The following is a 22,633-nucleotide window of genomic DNA, read 5'->3' on the forward strand; positions in this document are numbered from 1 at the left end:
CTGAGTAAATTCATTGATGTATACTCTGACTGACCACTCAGACTGGGAACTGCATGCACTCTGATGGATTGAAGCCAGACAGTTTAGGTTTTTGTTCAAGACCTTAATGATTATCCACAGAATTTTTCTTTCAATGTCCTAAGAACTTCCTACCATAATAATCAGTAATGTAGGAAAAGACTCTTGGGATTGAAGCCCATGGCCAAGGAAGAATTCCTGAGATTAGAAAAAGATGGTTTTATTAAAGCACAGGGACAGGATCTGTGGGCAAGAAGAACTGCCCTGGGGTCATGAGGAGTGGCGCATTATACACTTCCAACTTGGGAGGCGTTAGGGATAGCCTAAGTCTCTAAGGCATTTTGGAAGCAAGGTTTCCAGGACCTTGAGGAGCCTGGGTGTTATTGGGAAATTATTACCATCTAATAAAACCTTAGTCATGAGACCCTTCAGATGTATATTGGTAGGCCATATACTTGGGGGATGATTGTCAGTGCATATTTCAGAGGGTTTAGAGATAAAGGAAATTTCTAAAGGAAATTTTATATATTAAAGTAAACTTGCAGGTTCCTGGGGGTCAGGCTAAGATTGCCTTCTACCCTTAGCAAAGTATTAACATCGAAGCAGTTGAGTCCCTAGAAGATTTGTTTCAAGGACTTGTCAATGGGCCATAGCTAGTGAGGGAATTTAACAATTTCTCTTCTGCCTTTGTTTCCCACATCAATCAGCACTTGTCAAACATTAACAATAAATTCATCCATGTCCACTTGTTCATAGGCATAGACACTTATAAGAGTTGTTAACCTTCAAGTCTTACTATGATCTTTTCTACATTTCAGAAGAAATTCTCCAACATTTCCCATTCAAAGCCATTGTTCAAAGCCCGCAGGTGCCTTGGCACTCACCACTCAGTGGAATTCTAGATTCTTCAGCTCACTTCCTTCCTTTAAATGCACTAGTGACCCAGCCCTGGGCAGAAAGCACCTCAAGATAGGGATTGTGTTCATCTTTGGCACAATTTCATCCATTGTGCTTGGCCCTAGATGTCTCTACCCTTATATAAATATTAAATAATAACAAGACAATGACTGCTCTTTCCTCTGGAGGGAAGGGGATGTTTTCCACTATTTACTTTCACCTTCGTCACTTTCTATTTAAAAATTTTAACTGAAAATTTTATCTTTTTAAAAAGAACTGGAAAACATGCATGTATAAATGAAACCTAATTTTCTACACATTGTTATAGTACCTTAAAGAAAAATCCTAATTTTTATTACACTCTGGCAGATTATCATCAATGCTGTTGTGGATACTTAGAAAAAAATATTGGAAAAAAATGAAAAAAAAAACCCACATCAAAAATGAAATGAAACTTATTCTTACATAGTCCATGAATACTCCATACATTCTCATAAGCTCTGCACATAGCTGTTGCAAGTAGAGTAAACGTAAAATTATGAGGTGTAGTGTTTGTTTTTTTTAACTACCAAGAGAGGAAAGCAGGTCCAAACTCAGGGAAGAAAATGTGAGCATTGTGAAATGCCATGTCTTCCTGCCCCTGGGAGGTTTATTTATTGGAAATTATATTGTGAGAAAAAAGTCTAAATAAATTCAGTCCCTAGTTATTATGTCACATGTAACTTCGTTTTAGAATATAGCCACAATTTTGCAGTTATGTAAACTAAGCTGTCAAGCACTTGTTATTTTAAAGCTGGAACCAGGCAGCTCTCCTGACAGCCTTGCACTTCCAGCTCCCAGCCTGATTCATGGCCGGCACTGAGACACAGGAAGTTCGTGTCTGCTATAATCTAAACACCATGAAATGGAACATAAGAAGCAATGCAGAAGTGTAAAAATAGGCTAAACCCCATAACCCAGACAAGAACCATACAACACACTTGGAAGGAGGAGAAGGGAAAAATTAAGCCTGTGAAGTACCAGCATTAGCTTATTTACAATTAGGGATATCCAGGCCCAATCTGTAGGAGTTTGTAGGCCTCACTGCACAATGAAGGGCGCCTTGTTCAAAAATTGTTAAGAATTTCAAGACAGGGACAGCAGGGCATTAAACCAAGTGTGAGGGCCTCCTAACGTTCTGGTCCCTGGTAACTGCATAGGTCACAGAGCCAGGAAGCCAGCCCAGGCTACCTTTTAAACAGTTGACTAGTGAAGAAGTGACAAGATGTCATTACCTCAGAGCGATCCAACATCCCTCATCTGTATTTTTCTATAGCAATATCATGCTTTTAGATTGTAAATACATAATGATATGCAATCTATACATTTTTAAGCTTTTAAAAATTTGTTTTTTAAAAGATTTTTTATTTATTCGTGAGAGACATAGAGAAAGAGGTAGAGACATAGGCAGAGGGTGAAGCAGGTTCCCAGCAGGGAGCCCAATGTGGGACTTGATCCCAGGACTCTGGGATCATGACCCAAGCTGAAGGCAGATGCTCAACCACTAAGCCCCTCAAGTTTTTTGAAAAAATGTGTGGTTGTGTAGTAAATGCAGTCAGTATAATTCTTCCTATATTTCTATATTTTTTTTGCTCAGACAAATTTTACATTAATTTTATATTAATTTAACAAGAATAAAATCTGAACTCATTGTTTAGCCAGGAATTAGGCAATATTCACTACTCCAGGAATAGCCACTGGGAGTGAAAGGTTATTTAAAATACACTGTAATAAATCTGTTTGATTGTTTTTTGTTTAGGAGGAGGGAGTTTGGCCATATGTACCCTAAATAAAGCTAAGCTATCCATTGTTTCCTATAACAAAAAACAAAAACAAAAAATGTATATTTAATGCCTATATGTCTCAATTAAGGGAAAATTATACGTTTGTTACGCTGTACATACAAAGAAAAGAGACAAAGTTTTGTCTTCACAAGCAACAATTTACAGAAGTCAAAAAGCATGAGATTACAGAGGCAATAAAGCTATACAGCTAATCTGACCCTCAAAGCATCTTACTTTTTAGCAGAAAGGTGACGTTTTGGCAGGGGACCCTGAGCCACAGCCTCCAGGACCATCTACTTAGCTAGCTCAGAGCAGGGAGACAAGGGGCCCCTAAGGAAGCTCATTGAAACAGTAACATTATCTGCCATAATTTGCCTGTAACAGAGGCCCTGTCATCAGGCAGTGGTAGGCCATTCTGTTTAAACTGAAGTAATTAAATCTCTCTGCTCTCATAAAAGTAAAATAAAATAAAAATACAACTGCCTGCTGCTGGTCAGCGAAATTATATTGAGTGGAGGTAAATTTTAATTTCACGGTGCAAGTGTTAAATTATTGCCCTCTAAACTGACTGCCAATTCTGCATGAAATCTCACCACATTTTAATAATTCGTCTTTTGTTTAGGGTGGAAAGAAACTTAGAAATAGCACATGTGTTACGATTTGAAGGGAGATTTTATGTGCAATTAGGCTCCTGAGAACCACAACGGCATAATGACATTTAGGTTTCCTAATTGGACCAAGAAGAAACTATCATTTCTGAAATGTTTTGGGGGACTTAAACTTTGTTCAACTTCTCTAGAACACTTGGAATTATTTTGATAGTGTCTGCTTATTTTCAAGGTTTCAATTTAATTTTAAAACTGCATTTTTATAGATGTGTATCTCCATTAATATGTGAGATTGTTAATAATCAGTCTCTTTCATTACATTGTGAAACTGTCAAGAAAACTGTCATTTATAAATGATTCTACATGAATTTTTAAAAAACTGTTTTTAGTGTAACTTTAACAGAACCTCACTCTGTGCCAAGACTCATAGCCAAATAAATATCAATAGGTAAATTATGTCTGTACAACTCATCAGTATAAAGTTTAATATTTAGAAAAAGTCAGTTTAGAATATGAATAAAAGTCTCATAAGTTCTTACTGATGAGCATTGAAATAGTCTCAAAATAGTACCACATATATCTCATAATTTTTGCATATATCCATCTAACTAGTGAAATCAAAATGTTAAACAACTTTAAATGAAGAAAGTAGAAAAAAAAACCACTTTAGTTTGTTTTAATCAATATTTTATATCTTGCACGGCACTATGCTGTGTTCAAATCATTATTCAATACATCACTTGTAGTTCAATTGATTTGCTGCCCTTAGACATTCTGCATAGCAATTAACATAAAATGGAATTAAAATAGAATGTTGTGCAGTCAGATCTGAATAAGCTATACATAGTTTATCCCATACCCCAGGGTATCTGAAAAGACTACTTAGAGAGTGAATCAGCCTGACATCCTCCATATACTATTGACTTGTTGAATTCCAAATTCTTTAATCTGAATAAAAATAGCATTTTCAAACTGACTCAGAGAGATCCTGCTATATCCAATCAATAATTGCTTGGAGACAGAATGCATATTCACTGAATAGAGCATGGCATACAAAGCAAAGGTGGCAATAATATACATTGCAAAATTAAAAATCTAGATAACCAGAATTTAATTTATAGAATTTCTGTAACTAGAGTAAGAAGAAAATGTGTTAAGTATTAGGACTGTGGGTCATGGGAGAAACCTGGTAAGTCAGCTCGGAGTAAAATGTTTTTTTAGCCATATGGTAACTTTATTCAACAGGATTTTAAATTCTCAAGCAAAGAATGATAACCTGTGTTTACTTCAGATTTTCTAACTATTTCTTGACAGAAGCTTCCATATTTTATATAAGTTTATTTTAAGCATTTTCTTATTTACTATAAGATTTTTCTGTGAATCATTTTCATTGCTTTTTATTTCAGGAAGTTCAAGGATGAAAGTTTAGAATGGTCATAATCCTAAATGTAGCTTAAATCAATTTTATTCCCTAGACAAAAATCACCCCATTCTTCAGCTCCTCACAATAAAATTGGACCCACAGAACATAATCGAAAATATACATATATATGCATTAGAATGTCTGCTTTTTTACCTACATATCTACATAGGCACATATACATATAGACATATATATTTATATATATTTATATATATATATATAGTGAATGTATATTCATTTAGTGTCCATTAAGGCAACAAATTTAAAAATCATAGATCTGGAAGAAACTTTGAGAAGTCTTTGAACCCTATCCATAAATAAATAATTTTCTTGGATCATTTCAAAGAGATAGTAGACATTGGACAAATCTTAGTGATTATCAAAGCTGGATGGTGAACTTGGGGTTTAATTGTTCTTTCTACAAGTGTGCATGTTTTACAATGTTCACACTAAGATGTTAAATACAGAAAATGGCAGGCTATGGTTGTTATGACTTTCTCTCTGTTTCATTGTTTTGCTTTTAGCAATTGTTTCTCCTCATTCAAAGAATCACAATTTCCATTCTTTATAAATAATACCTGGCATAAAATTTAATCAATATTTGTCAATTGATGTGTTGATGTTATTATTTAGACTAACATCACCAGTTTATTCTGCAAAATATTTTGTTATTTTGACATTCATGAGGCCACTATATCATTTACCAATGTTATTTGAGAATAATTATATATTGCAAATCCTTGAGCATATTTTATCCAATTTAAAATGCCATCAACTATAAGATACACCATTATTTTATGCATCACAAAGAAAGAAGAACTCTGCCAATTAAACTACTGAAAATGCACTCTCATCCCTTTATAATTTATTTTATTTTGCTTTTTTACTTGTATTTTATTAAAAACTCTTCTAAGATTATTTAGACATCATGTTTATCATAGAACACTGAAGCATACATAAAAGTGAAAACATAAAGAAAGTAAGTTGGTGAAAGTATTGCTAAAATTTCTTTACTTCCTAGTCTGACTAGGAAGTTTTAAAGTCCACAACTCTGCACACTGTATCAATCTCCAGATCACAAAGAGCACTGATGATGCAATATTTCTTGGGAGGGCTCCATTCTTGTCTCCAGGAATTCAAGCTGCTGACACCTGTTCTGTAAATTTGTATGTGTGTATTTATGTGTGAATTTTACATATACAGTATTATTTTTCCAGCTGTTTATTTGAAAATTATCAAGCCTTCAGGAAAGTTGAGAAATTATACATGAACACCTGTATGTTTGTGTTTGTGTGTATTTGTTTGTGGTTTGTATGTGGCAATCATCCCCAAGCACACAGCCCATCAATATACATCTGAAGGGTCTCACAACTAAGGTTCTATTAGACAGTAATAAATGACCTTTTCCTAATAATGGCTAGCCCCCTCAAGGTCCTAGAAATCTTGCTTCCAAAATTCCTTAGAGACTTAATGCTATCCCTGACCCCTCCCAAGTTGGACGTATATAATAGGCTGCTCCTCATGACCCCAGAGCAGCTCTGTTTGCCCACAGGTCCTGTCCTTGTACTTTAATAAAACCACTTTTTGCACCAAAGACATCTCAGGAATTCTTTCTTGGCCATGGGCTTCAACCTTAACATATTTCCTACATCAGGCATGGCCTTGAGAAAGGTGGTCTCTTTTTCTGTCAAGGGCAATTCCCAGAGAGATCTGATAGCCAAGGGAATGAGTGTTTTAGTGCTGAAGGTGGTCTGGGTGGCACATCACTACATCACTACAAGATATTTGGATACTAGCAGGTATGAGCATTTTATGGAGTAGGTAGATTTGAGTTACATATAAACTTATATAATAGGGATTTATATGTAATAGATTGCTTGTGGAAAATCATTTAACTTTGTCAATTTGAAATAGATTATTACAAAAAAAATAACAAGTATAATCATACTAAGATTAAACTCTAAGTTTTTATCCATTGTTTTGATACATCTTATACATGATAATGTCATTTCTATTATGGGCAAGTGAACATAACATACTGTCTAACATTATGGTGCATATACACCAGAAAAAAAACTTGTCTATTAGTTAATTTCCTTCAAATTTGAACTCCTAGTATCCTGGTTTGTCTGTTTATTTGTTTAATGGATTTATTTAATGAGCTATCTCATTCAGGGTAAATTAATAATAGTTACTGTCAAGTCTTGTACTACATTAGAAGTTTTGTATAATTTTAATGAGTATTCACTGATGTTCATCTACTTTGAGAACACAAAAGTACAAATGTACAATTAAAGTAAGCTCTAGATGTAGACAGTTTCAAGTTTTGTTTGGTTATCTTGAATACATTTATTTATTTCATAAATCTTTTCCTTTAATTTATCATGGGCAGAGTTTAGGTAGTAAACATATAATGAAGAATTAAGTTTAGAAAGATTGAGTTTGATCAATAAAGCAACAATAAAAACAAGGTAGATTATTACCATGGCAATGGATCAGTAGAAACATAAAAGGAAAGCATCAAAATCAACCTGGCTGAATGAAATTTCCCAAGGTATTAAGATCTTAATTAAATCTGAAAAGAGAGAAGGAGTCAGTCAAGTCAAGAAGGGAGGATGTAAGAGCCTGCGTGGCATAGTTGTTTGAGTGCCTGACTCTTGGTTTCAGCTGCGGTCATGAACTCAAGCTCCAAGCTGCTTGGGACTCTCTCCCCTGCCCCTCCACCCTGTGCTCTCTTTCTCTCTCTCTCAAAAAAATAAATCTTAAAAAGAAGAAGGGGGGCTGGAAGCAGAGGGAAGACCTTATGGATGTATTAGACATTTATTAAGTATTTATTACGTTCAGACACCCAAATACTTTATATTTTATATCATAATCATCAAAACAACTCTATTGATCATATCCAAGATTGCTCTTCTTTTATAGAGGTTTACTTTATATTTTATATCATAATCATCAAAACAACTCTATTGATCATATCTAAGATTGCTCTTCTTTTATAGAGGTTTACTTTATATTTTATATCATAATCATCAAAACAAGTCTATTGATCATATCCAAGATTGCTCTTCTTTTATAGAGGTTCTGAGACTTAGAGAAAGAAGGAATAAGTCCACACTCCACACAAATAAGTAGCAGACCTCAGATTTGCACCTATAGGGAGGTAGAGAGTTATAAAACAACATTGTATTAAGAGAGAATGTGAGGGACACCTGAGTGGCATAGTCAGTTAAGTGTCCAACTCGGTTTCAGCTCATGTTGTGATCTCATGGTGATGAGATTTAGCTCTGCATCCAGCTTCTTGCTCAGCTCAGAGTTTGCTTGAGATTCTCTCTCCCTCTCTGCCTCTCCTGCTCATGTTCGCTTCTCTCTTTCTCTCTCTCTCTGAAATAAATAAATCTTTAAGAAAAAAAAAAGAAAAAAGGAATATGAGAAGGTCAGGAAATGAAATTTAAGAGGTAGTCTGAAGCCAAGTCATGGAGTCTCTATGCTGAGTTAATGAGTTTGAACTTAATCAGGACAGATGACAAGATTATACTTGCATTCTAGAAAAATTACTTTGCTATCACTATGAAAAATACATTGAGGTAGACAGGAAGTGACTACAGAATTACAAGCTATCACTAAGAGTTATGGAAGTAAAGCAATTGCAGAATTAAGGAAAGAGGAGGAAGATTTTTAAAATTAATGAAGTTTTTAAATCAATAGCACTTGATTTCCAGTTATCAAAAGAGAGTAAGTTAAACAATAGAATCTACTAGAGTCCAGGTTTCTGGCTTGGGAAATTTGATGGATGAGTGAATTCACGAGGTAATCTAAACACCAAAAGTGTTTGCAAGGAAAATGACTCTTAAAGTTTTAAAATATCACATCCTAAAATGACAATATTTTTCCTAGAATATCAATGTTACTATTTCTTAAGATCTCTTGACATGATTTCAATTTGAGCCCAAGGTTTTTGTTTCCATTGGTCTATTCCTTTCTACGTTTCAATATGCTATAGATCTTATTTCCTTGTTTTCTTCCAATCTTTCTTCCTTTTCTATACATCAGTAGTTAGGAGACACTTTTTGGACAAATCATCTCTTCTTGGGTATCAGTTATCTATTACAATGAGACAAATTATGCTGAAACCAAAAGCTTACATAACAATGGCATTTATTATGTTACATAGCTTCCGTAAATCATGAGTTTGGGAACAGCTTAGCTAAGTGGCCTGGCTTGCTTTCTCTAATAAGATTGCTATCAAAATGTTGGTCAGGGCTGCATAATTGCAGCCTTGCAGAAGACTTATCATGGCTGGAGGGTCTACTTCCAAGATAGCTCATTCACATGGCTACTGGTAGATAGCCTCAGTTCCTTGACATGAATCTCTCCAGAGGGCTGCTTGACATGGTGTTCTTGTGACATTGGCCATTCGTTTCCACCAGAGGAAGAGAATGAGCATGGAGGAAGATATAACACTTTTTATAACCCATCCTTGGAAACCACATACAATTAATTCTACTCTTTAGAAGTGAATGATTACATCCAGTCCACAACCAAGGGGAAGTGAGATAATGTACTTTAGCTAATAATAATATATCAATATTGGCTCAGAGATAATAACAAATGTACCAATGTCAGTGCAAGATGTTGAATATAGGGGAACTCAGAGAAAGGGGAGAGGTTATATGGAAACGTGCTGTACTTTTTGCTTAATTTTTTGTAAACATAATACTATCTTAAACAAATAAAGTCTAAAAATTTTTAAAAAGAAAATTAGAGACACTGGATGAAATGGACAATTCAATGTTGTATAGCAAGTGAACAAATATCAAATATAAGGGAAAGAAGGAAGGAAGGAGGAGGGAAGGAGGGAAGAGATTATAGTTACCTTTTTAAAAGTTTTAAAATTGTTCCTCTTGACTAATTTCTGAACTATCAACACCAGACTGTGATAATTATATATCTATTGATATATTTGACCAAAATATTATTTTATATGACAATCTTAGGTCTAATGGAGATTCTAGTACACCAGAAGGTATTTTCATGATTCACTGTCTTGGGTAGCTTTCTATCTCTCACCACTTCATAATAAAAGAGAATCATACAACTTAGTAGTTAACAAGACTCTGAGTTCAGCTAAATGAATTTAAACCTGGTTCTATCACTTAATTAACTGAGTGACATCAGGTAATTAGTCTCCGGCACATAATAAGCATTTAGTGTTACCTACTACAAGGGTTTTACTGTTAAAAACTCAATATTGACTAGATTTAATGAAAGGATCTAATTTACAGTTCTTAAGTATATCTTTCCTGGGACTTTTTTTTCTTTTCTTTAAAAATCTTATTTATTTGTTAGAGAGAGAATACAAGTTGGGGCAGTGGCAGGCAGAGGGAGAGGGAGAAGCAGGCAACCAGAGGAGCAGGGATCTTGACTCAGGGCTCGATCCCTGGACCCCGAGATCATGACCTGAGCTGAATGCAGATGCTTAATGGACTGAGGCACCCAGGTGCCTCTTTAGGATATTTCTCTAACAGAATCCTTTTCATCAATATTGTTCATTTAGAAAACCACTCTATACTTCAAATTGAAACTTTCCATTTCATATCTCTCAGGTTCTCTATAAAAGTAGTTTGGTTTTTAACCTCCATCATCTAACTTCCTTACAAACAGGAAGTTGAAAATACCTATCTTTCCTTACTTTGGCCAACATGGAGGTTGCCAAAGGAGGTTAGTGCATCAGGATCCACATAAGCAAAATCATTGAACCCAAATCTCATAAACGCTGTGCCATGAAGCCACAGAAATGGAAACCTCAGCAAAGCTATTCCCCAAGAGAGGCTGTGGAAAATTAAATTAACATCGTATTGTGGGAATTTTCAGAAGAATACATGCAAAGCTTCCCTCCTTTGATGAAATGCTGAGCTCAAACTCCCGAGAAGCTTGACTATGAGAAGCAACACACACTCCCAACATGAGGTCTTTCTATTTCAATTTTCCAGTTGTAGCACCCCTGAACACACAAATTTCAGTGCTGGTTATTATTAGATAAATGACATTAGTTGTATGCTTTCTATTTTACACTGTCACAGAAACTTAAGATTTCCCCCTTTCCATGACCAGCCTTGCTTTCATTAAAGTATCTAATGTGTCTTTGAAAAAGCTTAAATGATTGAGCCAAAGGGAGGAGATAAATTTCTGAAGATTCTTAAGATTCTAGGTCTGAAGAGAAGGATATTTTATTTTATTTTAATTTACTCTATTTACAAGGTACTGAAAACCCAGGAGCTATTAATTGATAATGTCTCTGTCACACATAAACCTCACTTGCTTCTATTAACTAGTTTCACTAATAACATAAATCACCAAGGCCATTTATTCCTTCATCTGTAACATAATTGATTAGATTTCCATCGCTGCATGACATTTTTTAATACCAGATATGCATCTTACTTTTCTGGAGCACTCAAAATAGCTTAAAAATTCTCTGCAAACTGAGTTGCCAAAGCTACACCGGAATTTTGATGTTTCCATTAATAAAAGATACATGCCTGCAGGAGGTACAGATTTGTGATCTCAGGATCCAGAGTTTAGGGGCAAAGGGAAAATGGCTTGCATCTGTACAATGATTAAACATAATGTTCAGAAAGAGGAACTCTAAAGTATCTATACAGATCTAACAAGACCTATTTGGACCTGGGGCTTGCCCCTGCCGGGTGTTTTTTCATAGCTTTATCTATGTCAGACACTGGGGCTCTCTATCCATTCTCACTTATCAATATGCCATGGTAGCTTCAGAGCTGGAAACAGGGAGATGATGGGCCACATGAAGAGAAACCTGATAGTTAGGGAGCCATTTCACCAAGTCTATACATAGACTAGCCAAAATGCAATGTCAGGGAAACAAACAAACCAACAAAAACAACAAACCAAATGTCAGAAAAAAAAAAAACACAAATCAAATGTCAGGGAAAAAATTAAGATGATACCAATCAAGCCTAAAAATAAAATCTATAATTTAAAGAAACTTCTCAAAAGAAAAGTAGAAGTAAACATACTTAAGAATCAAATATATGAATCCTATGCATCTTCCTCCCGGGTAGAATGTTTTCACTACCATGAAAACATAGAACTGAATATGATAGAAGCTGAGATATTGTGTCTCCACTAAGCTTTTTTGTGCTTTTAACAAAACCTGTCAATTTATACAATCTAGTCTTTATTTTAATCAATATAATTTTTATTGTGCCTGTTCTATACATAAGGCATTATACTAGATGTAAAAAACAAGAATCTGTTGGGTTCTGAGCTTCTTTTTTTTTGTGAATTAAAATGCCTTTATTTTGTTCTTATAAAAAAATATTATTATAAACATCTAGAAAAATATGCCCCAAACCATAAGTAATATCTAGAAATAACCACTATTGACATTATGGGATATATTATTCTAGGCTTTTAAATATACATATATATATATATGAAAACATTATGTATGTATCCACATAAACATATATATATCATATGTGTAATATACTTATAGTTTATATGTAATATTTATACACACACATAAACAGATGCATGCACACACACAAACATATAGCATTAGTTTGCTAGAGCTAGCGTAACAAAATATTACAAATGAGTGACTTAAACAACGGAAATTTATTTTCCCTAAATTCTGGAGACTAGAAGTCCAAGAGTAAGGTATAGGCAGGTCTGTGCTTTCTGAGACCTCTCTTTTGGCTTGCAGGAGACTGCCTTCTTACTGTGTCCTCAGGTGGCCTTTTCTGTGCATGTCTGCAGCCTTTGTGATGCTTTCTCTATCCAAATTCCCTCTTCTTATAAGATCCAATCCAGTCAGACTGGATTACCCTAATAGCCTTATTTTAATGTGATCATCTCTTTTAGGGTCCTATCCCCAAATATATTCACATTCTGAGGTTCTGGGGGCTAGAACTTCAAAATATGAATTTTGAGGGGACACAGTTCAGCCTGTAACATACATACATATATGTGTATACATACAGAGAGTGGGGAGGTTTCTATTTTCATATAAAAATGAGACCATAGTAGGCACCCTAATTTATAATGTGCTTGTTCATCTCTCTCCATTGATATATTTAATCATATACAATTAGCATGACTAAATGGGTCTTTGTATAACTGTGATTTATTTACTAAGTTGCTATTATTCAACACTTATCTATATATATAAATTACCTAACTATCTAAACTCTATAATAAGTCTACTATTATTTGGAATTTTGAGTTTATTATTCCTTAGGAGAAATGACTAAAAATGGAATTGTTGGATTAGAGGTATGCACATGATACTTTTTTTAAATAGCTCTTTAGAAAGTTTTTATTAAGTTACAAGAGAAGTTTGGCTACTTTCCAACATCTTAATATACTATTAGTATTTATTTTATTCTTTGAAAATATGATAGATGGAAAATACTATCTTGGTTTTGTTTTTTTGCATTTCTTTGCTTGCTATTGAATTTAAACATATTTTTATTCATTTTGTTCATTTATTGTCTATTTTAATTTATTAATCTTTAATCCCTTGCTATATCTTTGCTCAATATTCCATTAAGATGTTCATTTTTTGCTTATCAACTGGAAAGAAATGGTTCCATATCAGAATTGGTCATTTGCCTATAGACAGTAGAATTTTTTTTCAGATTTGTGGTCTGCTTTCTAATACCATTTATAGTGATTTTATACCATTCTGAAATTCTTGTTTTTATCTCGTTCTGTTTTCATTAATGGCTTTTGTTGTTATGGTATCTGTCAATCTATGAACATTTCCCTATGGTTTTGCAATTGGCCATGCCTAGAAAGGCCTGACCCCACAGGAAAATTGTTCGTATATTTACCAATTTGCATAAAATATTTTATGGATTTTCTGGTAGTTTTTAATTTAGTTAAAGATGAAGTATGAGATAACAATGTAATATTGTCCATAAAATATGGTTAACTTGTTTTGTAGTACCATTAAATAAAACAGTTCGCTTTTTACTTAATGGTTTGATGGGCCATAATATTATGGCTTATTTTAATAACATAATACTTATCTATACTTGTCTCAATTTATTTTACCATTGTAGTCTATTTCTAATCTACTTCTTTTTTTGAAGATTGTTTGTTTATTTGTTTGTTTATTTGAGAGAGAGAGAGAAAGAGAGCAAGCACACACTTGAGTGAGAGTTGAGACAGAGGAAGAAAATCTTATAGCAGACACTTTGCTGAGTGCAGAACCCAATGTGGCACTTGATCTCACGACCTGTGAGTTCATGACCTGAGCTCAAAATAAGAGTCAGACCCTCAACTGACTGAACCACGTAGGTGTTTCTACTCTAATCTACTTCTAGAAAGATGCTATTTGTTATACTTTCATACCTGATTTAATATGTGATAGGATAAATGATTTTGTTTTCAAAATTTCCTAACCATATTCTTCCATATCTATTCTTCAAGATTAAGAATGATTTTATTCAAAAAGTAAACTACACCAAGAGTTTTTTTATTAGAATTACATCTATAGATTAATTTTTAAAAATTTATACATTTAAATTATTTATTCTTACCGTTCAGGAAAATAACATGTCTTTTCTTTTATTCAGCTCTTATTCTATGACATTCAGTATAGTTTCATAATTACATATGTCTTCTATGTCTTTTATTAGGTTTATTCTTAAATAATTTATAAATTATTTGATATTGTGAATATAATGCTTATTTTTCTATTGCATTTTCTAATTGGTATATAGGGAAATATATAGGGTATATATGTTTTGGTATATTTACTAAATAAATGGCCACCTCTTTTTTTATTTGTTCAAATGATTTTGCAATTGATTATCTTATGTTTTACATATCGGAAAAATAGTAACTAATGGCAGGTTCATTCCAAACTGAATGGATTCTTATTTCTTTTCGTTCTGTTTTATATATATATATATATATATATATATATATATATATATATATATACACTTGTTAGGACTTTTAGAACACTGTTCATTGTAGAGGTAAAAGCAGGCATTGGTATTTTCTTCTTGTTATTAAAAGAACATAGAGTGCACCTCTATTTTATATTTATATTTATCTGCTCTTGGTTCACATAAAACATCTTATTTCATAGGTATACCTCGTTTACCATGGACTTGGTCTTTTAAAAAAATTTATAAGAATGAATGCTGAATGGCTGTCATGACAGATCTACTGAAGACCACCACTGGCCTTGTAGGATTGGCTAGTTGTAAAAATCCACACAAGTGGCTGAGAATATTGTACACAAAGATTCTTTTTTTTTTTTAAATTAATTTTTATTGGTGTTCAATTTACCAACATACAGAAAAACACCCAGTGCTCATCCCGTCAAGTGTCCACCTCAGTGCCCATCACCCATTCCCCTCCAACACCCGCCCTCCTCCCCCCTTCCACCACCCCTAGTTCGTTTCCCCGAGTTAGGAGTCTTTATGTTCTGTCTCCCTTCCTGATATTTCCCAACATTTCTTTTCCCTTCCTTTATATTCCCTTTCACTATTATTCATATTCCCCAAATGAATGAGAACATACACTGTTTGTCCTTCTCTGATTGACTTATTTCACTCAGCATAATACCCTCCAGTTCCATCCACGTTGAAGCAAATGGTGGGTATTTGTCGTTTCTAATTGCTGAGTAATATTCCATTGTATACATAAACCACATCTTCTTTATCCATCATCTTTCGATGGACACCGAGGCTCCTTCCACAGTTTGGCTATTGTGGACATTGCTGCTAGAAACATCGGGGTGCAGGTGTCCCGACGTTCCATTGCATCTGAATCTTTGAGGTAAATCCCCAACAGTGCAATTGCTGGGTCGTAGGGCAGGTCTATTTTTAACTCTTTGAGGAACCTCCACACAGTTTTCCAGAGTGGCTGCACCAGTTCACATTCCCACCAACAGTGTAAGAGGGTTCCCTTTTCTCCGCATCCTCTCCAACATTTGTGGTTTCCTGCCTTGTTAATGTTCCCCATTCTCACTGGTGTGAGGTGGTATCTCATTGTGATTTTGATTTGTATTTCCCTGATGGCAAGTGACGCGGAGCATTTTCTCATGTGCATGTTGGCCATGTCCATGTCTTCCTCTGTGAGATTTCTGTTCATGTCTTTTGCCCATTTCATGATTGGATTGTTTGTTTCTTTGGTGTTGAGTTTAATAAGTTCTTTATAGATTTTGGAAACTTGCCCTTTATCTGATATGTCATTTGCAAATATCTTCTCCCATTCTGCAGGTTGTCTTTTAGTTTTGTTGACTGTATCCTTTGCTGTGCAAAAGCTTCTTATCTTGATGAAGTCCCAATAGTTCATTTTTGCTTTTGTTTCTTTTGCCTTTGTGGATGTATCTTGCAAGAAGTTACTGTGACCGAGTTCAAAAAGGGTGTTGCCTTTGTTCTCTTCTATGATTTTGATGGACTCTTGTCTCACATTTAGATCTCTCATCCATTTTGAGTTTATCTTTGGTACACAAAGATTCTTGATGTTCTTGAGCAAGTTCCTAAAAATGCAGCACATAGAAAGTATACAGAACAGATTACAAAAGAAAAGCTGAGCATAGTTAAGGTGGAACCAGATGATAAGAAATGAGAAGACCAACTTCAGGGTGGCTATTTAGTAGAGGTAACTCTTCAGTCTGAAAATGAAGTAGGTCTGGCAAGAAAAATAGTATAGTGGAAACCATGGGAGCCTTTAGTAGAACCAATGGAAATGGGTAATATAATCATCATTAAATGATCAATGTGTTGATGGAAAACTAATGTAATTAAATGTCCTGTTATATTAAAAAAAAATAAAAAGTAATTTTTGCTGAATTACAGCTGTTTGTTTTTTAATCATTCACATGGTGATACATTTTTCTCACTAATATGAGAAGTCACATCACAATATTTGCCAGTGTTTAACAAACCTTATATTCTTGGACTTAAGTAAAATCTACTATGTATAATCTTATTTTCTTTTTTATTCTGTTATTTTTAATAGATGGTAGATAGTAGATGTCAAAGAACTTAAGCAACATATGTGTAAGTAATAAAACATAAGTTTAAAAAACACTCTCAATAAATCTCAGCCCAGGCTAGGAATTAGAGCATTTCTGGGGCAGCCCTGGGTGAGATCCTGGAGAACTGGGATCAAGTCCACGTCAGGCTCCCTGTATGGATCCTGCTTCTCCCTCTGCCTGTGTCTCTGTCCCATTCTCTTTCTGTGTCTCTCATGAAAAAATAATTAAAATCTTTAAAAAAAAAAAGCATTTGTTATATCTTATGTCTTTCTATGTATGTCAGTCCCTTGTCTGCGTCCTACCAAATCAACCACTATCTTGAATTGCATTATGTACTACACTCTTCAAACACAGTATCTGGTTGAACATGATAATAATTTTTTTAGAAATGTTTTATTTATATTCATATGGGAATATATAGTGTTCTTTCTTATGCTATCTTAGTGATGTTTAGAAATATCAAGCCTCAGGAAATGGAAATATTATCCTAATATCATTTCAATATTATCTATATCTATTCCTTGAATGCTTGACAGAGCTCATTTTTAAAACCAAGAGTTTGGGAATAAATTCTTTTATGACTTGTCTCACTCTTTATAGTTTTTATTCTACTGAGGAGTGCTTTACTTCATTATCATTTGTTTTGTTTGGGAGTTTCCTTTTTTAATCTTTATTGCTTCACTTCTATTGATGCATATTTCACACATACTACACACACACACACACACACACACACACACACATTAGCCCAAAATTTAAATTAATATTTGCTTTTTATTAATGATGTCTATTTAGTCTAATTCCTAATGTCAGAGCATGAATTTTCATTTGGCTTTCTTACTAGATTTCCTAGCTTTGGAGTTTAGCCATCAATTCTATTAAAGTCTTCTTTTTAATTTATTATTTTTTCCTGTATTTATTGTTTTATTCCTTTTCAAGTTAACAAATTCTTCTCTCTTTGTTCTGGAGTTAGTCCTCAGTAGTGAGACCTTTTATTCAAACAAATCATTACCAAAAACTTCAATTCAAGAGAACAAAAAAGGTAGGGGTGTGCTGGTATAAACAAAATGGAGACCTGGACTCACACAGACAACAGAGAGGGATAACAAATGCTAAAGATTATAGTATATGCTCTTCGCATTGCTGTGAATTTTTAAATAGCATGAAGTGTTGGTTTTTGTTCTCGTTGTCCCTATCAATATACATTTAAAGGGTGTTCAAAAAATTATTTTCCGAGGGAAAATACATTTTAACCTTTAGTTATGAATTTACAATACTGTTGCAATGGGTGAACAGACTGTGCAATTGTGATTAGGTTTGTCTTTGTGAGGTTGCTTTGTGGCTTGTGAAAGAGCAGTTTTGTATGTTTCAAACTATGCATTGGCGAATGTATTCGTGTTTTCCTTATTACCAATATTTGTAAATACCTCATAAATATTCTAAAATAACATGCGTTTTCTTTGTGAAGATTATCTGGTATGTTTATGAATTAACTATATTATTCAGATTTTGTATTACAGTGGTTTTTCAACTCCTCCCCATAAATTCCTGCTTGGTATACCATATTATATACAGTGTCTATAATTTCAAAAAATTATATTTAAAATTAATTTTAAAGTACTAATAATACAATTTATTTTGAAATTTCAAATAACATGTAAAGATGTGAAAATTTTATATTTATCAGAAAGGGGCATAGTTTTTTAACACCATCAGGATCACTACTCAATCATTTTTGGCTACTTAATTGGTAAAGTATAAGACAAATACGTTGTACCTTCTTACTCTGAGATCTTGTAGTTTCTCTTTATATGAGTTATTCCTTTCAATACGGTATAAAACCTTATATTCAGAGTGGTACATTTCTGCTAATCTTCATTCTATATAATATCTTCTATCTTAAGATAACATTCTTTTCTCACATTTAATGTGTGTCTACTTTGAATTCTTTATTTCATATTGCTCACCTGCTTTCTGTTGGTTTTCATTTGCATGCTATAGCATGATCTACCCTACATTTTCAACATCACTCTTTCATTTTTGTTTGAAGAGTGATGTTTGAGAGACAGAATATATATGAACTTATTTTCTATTAATACAAAAGTCCTCATTTTTCAATAGAGTAATATATTTTACCTACCTTTATTTTGATAATTGTGCTTTTTTGTCTTCTCATGTTTTTCTTTATTAAAATACCTTATTAACTTTTTGCATTTTTCCATATTAATTCATTTGGTCATTCAAAATATTTATTAAGAACCTATGTGTCAAACACCATTGTCCAGTCAATTTGTCCCTCCCCTAATGATAACCGTAACAATGATAGCCAACATTTATTAAAGGATTTCCATAAAATAGGTACAGTCCTCAAATTTCTACATATATTAACAGATTTAACACAACAGTAAGTTGGTATCATTATCATACCCATTTTGAAGAGGAAAGAAGTAAAGAAAAAAATATTCAGAGACCACTCAAAGTGAGTAATTCCATAAGTGGTGGAGTTGGGAAATGGAATTGGATAGTCTGATCCCAGAGCTCTCTGATTTAAATGTTTGGTTTTCTTTTTTTATTCCAATGGCTATTTCATCCTTAAGCATATTCACACTTACCTTTAGCAACATGAAAGTGGAAAAAATTGTGTTTATTCTCTTAAAATTTCCACTACTATCTTTTTTCCTAGGAGTCTGGGTCCAGCTCACCCTGTACACTCTAAACTCATGCTCTGTCTTTTCCACCATACCTGGCACACAATAAATAATTATGAATTTTGCTTAGATGTATAATCTGATTTGCTTGAACGGTTCTTCTTTTTAGACTACATCTGTTGTATAGGGATCTGAGAATAGAATATCTCAAGATTACACTTTACAGGATTTGGGTAAATACTTGAAATGTAAAAAAAAATACTTGAAATATTTTGTTATTATTCAAAAATAAGCAGTACTGCATGAATTATAGCTAGAAAATCTAGACAAACTATTTTTTAACCAATGGCTTTCAAAAAAAATGTGTACTTCATTAAAAGAATGTTACATAATTTTGTTTAACACAATCACATAAGTGTATCAATAATGCTATAAAATATTTATCCCTTAAGTATTTACTATCCCACAGCTTTAGATAATCCCATTTTATAAATAAGAAAACAGTATAGGGTACCAAATAATTAATCACTTGAAATTGCCAGAATCGCCTTTGCAATCAATGGTCACACACTCTCACAATCCACCTCAGTGCACACAGACTGGGTCCCTATCCTCATCTCATCGATACACTCAGTGTAGCTGTTGTACACACTTTGTACACTTGTACACACCATGACAGTATTTTGTTCTGTTGCTTTTCTCCCAACACATAAAAAGTACATTGTTGGCTCTTTTTCTCCTTCTCAGTAACATGTCATTTAATCATTTGCTAAGTGTTTCATACGGATTTTAGGGTCTCCATAGTCAGAATATTTTTGCTAACTAGACAAAGAACGTGACTCTTCAAAATGCAGGTTAGGTATCCTGTTTGGGGGTTGGTACAGAAAGAACAGGCAGAGAAATGCCCTCTTGGCTGGAAGAAGGGAAAAGAATTGAGTACACATTATAAAAGCAATTATTCTCTTTGCTGTAGAGTATACAGAGAGAAAAATAAGAAGGCCAAAGAATTACTAAAAAGGAATTTGCTGCTTCAGTGACCCTGTTAGCTACCTGTTAAGACCTTTTGCTTCCTCTGCCATTTCTAACTAAATCTCAGCAAAAAAGAGAAATCTAAAGAAATGGTGGGAATTATGTTAGAACTGGGAATTTTCTTCTTCAGTGTCACTGTAGCTGTTATTCCCTGGCAACATAATTGTAACTAATTAGAATCTAGTTAGATACAGAGACAGCATTAAAAACCTTTGCTTATTTTTTCTCCCTAGATGGTCACAGTTTGCGCTTGTATCTGTTCAGGGCAGGAGAAGTTTCAGTTTCACAATTACATTTCAAATTTAGTTTTATCTGTTTGTTTATTCTTCCAATAATTTGCACGCATTTTGACATTTTACTGTGGACTAAGTGAACCACTTTCAACACTCACTGCCAGGTTAACCACTGAGTCCACTCAATGCAGGATAAAATGCATCTATTACCCTAGTAGCTCTAATTGCAGGATAGCCAGAGGGTATCCATTTGGTCTATAATTAGGTCATTTCTCTCTCATCCCCTGCAAGTGTGTATAATTATAAATTAATTTAAAATCCCACTGTGAGAAAAGAATTTCTCTGTAATATAAAGGAAAGACAAAAGCTGCAGGAAGTATCTTTAAAAACATTTTTGGCATTTCCTTCAAAATTAATCTTTGAACTGGTTTTTCATTCTACTATTCATTTTCCTGGCTAGGAGTTTCATCATTGTACATTTAAATTTTGGGTCAATTTAAAGTTATACTGCAGCCTTAAGTTTTTGATGCTTCCTGCAGAATTTACATTAGCAGATCAAAACCATTCTTTGGGGAAATAAAACCCGTTGAGAGGCCAGCTTCTGACTGATGTGTAAAGGTGTGGCTTTGTGCAAGCCCAGACAGGATGACTTGTTATGTTAGACATATTTCATTCTAAGTGCTGCACATTGGCCCTTTTAACACTTGCCTTTCTGTTTTCACAGTAAAAATGTTGTGTCTTATACTAAGTAAGATAAAACTTTTTTTTTTTTTAAATTGGCTCACACTGTACACTGCAGTAGCTGTTCTTTTCATCTGTTTGGCTGAGATGTTATTTTACTTCTGCTATCCAAAACCATGGTTAAATGCCATTACCTCACATATTTTCAGAAAGATGATTCAGGTAAATATGTGCATGTCTAACAATAGGATAACCTTAACCAAGCCATTAAGGCAATGTTCTGACTGCTAGACTTCTTGTTTCTGTCAGGAAATCAATCTTTTTTGTGGACGTGGAGAAAATGTGTCAGTAGTTGCCTAACACAAGACAGTACATAAAACCCAAACTACATATGTGACCTTTTTCTAAATTTCCTAAACACTGAAAAATGAGAGAGACAGCCAGCAAGAGAGAAACGTTCTACTGTCAAAAGAAGAGGTGTTATATTTGAGTGGTTTCTCTAAGAATATTCTGATGAATCCATTATAATCCCTATAGAATGTGAAAAAAAATTTTTTTTACATACTTATTTTACTACTTTCCTGTTTCTGACATTCTAGTTAGAGGTTAATGCTGGTAACATTTCACATTGAGACACTGTGCTAAGTTATTTATATTTAAGTCACCCTATGAGGTGTGTACAGACAAGGAAAGTGAGGCACAGGAGGCTAAGAAATGTGATCCAGGCCTACCGAGGAGGTCACTGGAACCCAGACATTCAGGTTTGAGAGACCTGCTCTATCTACCTGATGCCTTGCCAGGGTAATAGGAATAAAGCCTGACCAGCCAGATGCCACACTCTATTGACCTAGGAACCTGACAGGTCAGGAAAGGCTTGACTGGTATTCTGTAAGTGCTCACCAACTACTTTATGGACTTAATTTATCAGTAACTTCTTAAATCTAGTGATAGTATATGATCAAGTTTGCCATTCGAATGGCAATCTCTCTCCACAGAATACCTAGAGATATGTCATACCATCAGGGAATTCCATAGTTGAAAGCTGCAGAATCTACTTCTGATCAACTAACTCTAGTTTTGTGTTTACTCATCAACCAAATGAAAGTAAAATACAAAATGCTACTGAAATCATTCCCATCACACAGGCATTAAACTATCAATGTGATATTCTGTCATAAAAATAAGCAGTAAAGAGGATTTTAGCATACATAGAGGGGAAAAGTCCATAAAACA

The sequence above is a fragment of the Vulpes vulpes genome, chromosome 2, assembly GCF_048418805.1.
Source record: "Vulpes vulpes isolate BD-2025 chromosome 2, VulVul3, whole genome shotgun sequence".
In the NCBI taxonomy this organism is placed as follows: Eukaryota; Metazoa; Chordata; class Mammalia; order Carnivora; family Canidae; genus Vulpes; species Vulpes vulpes.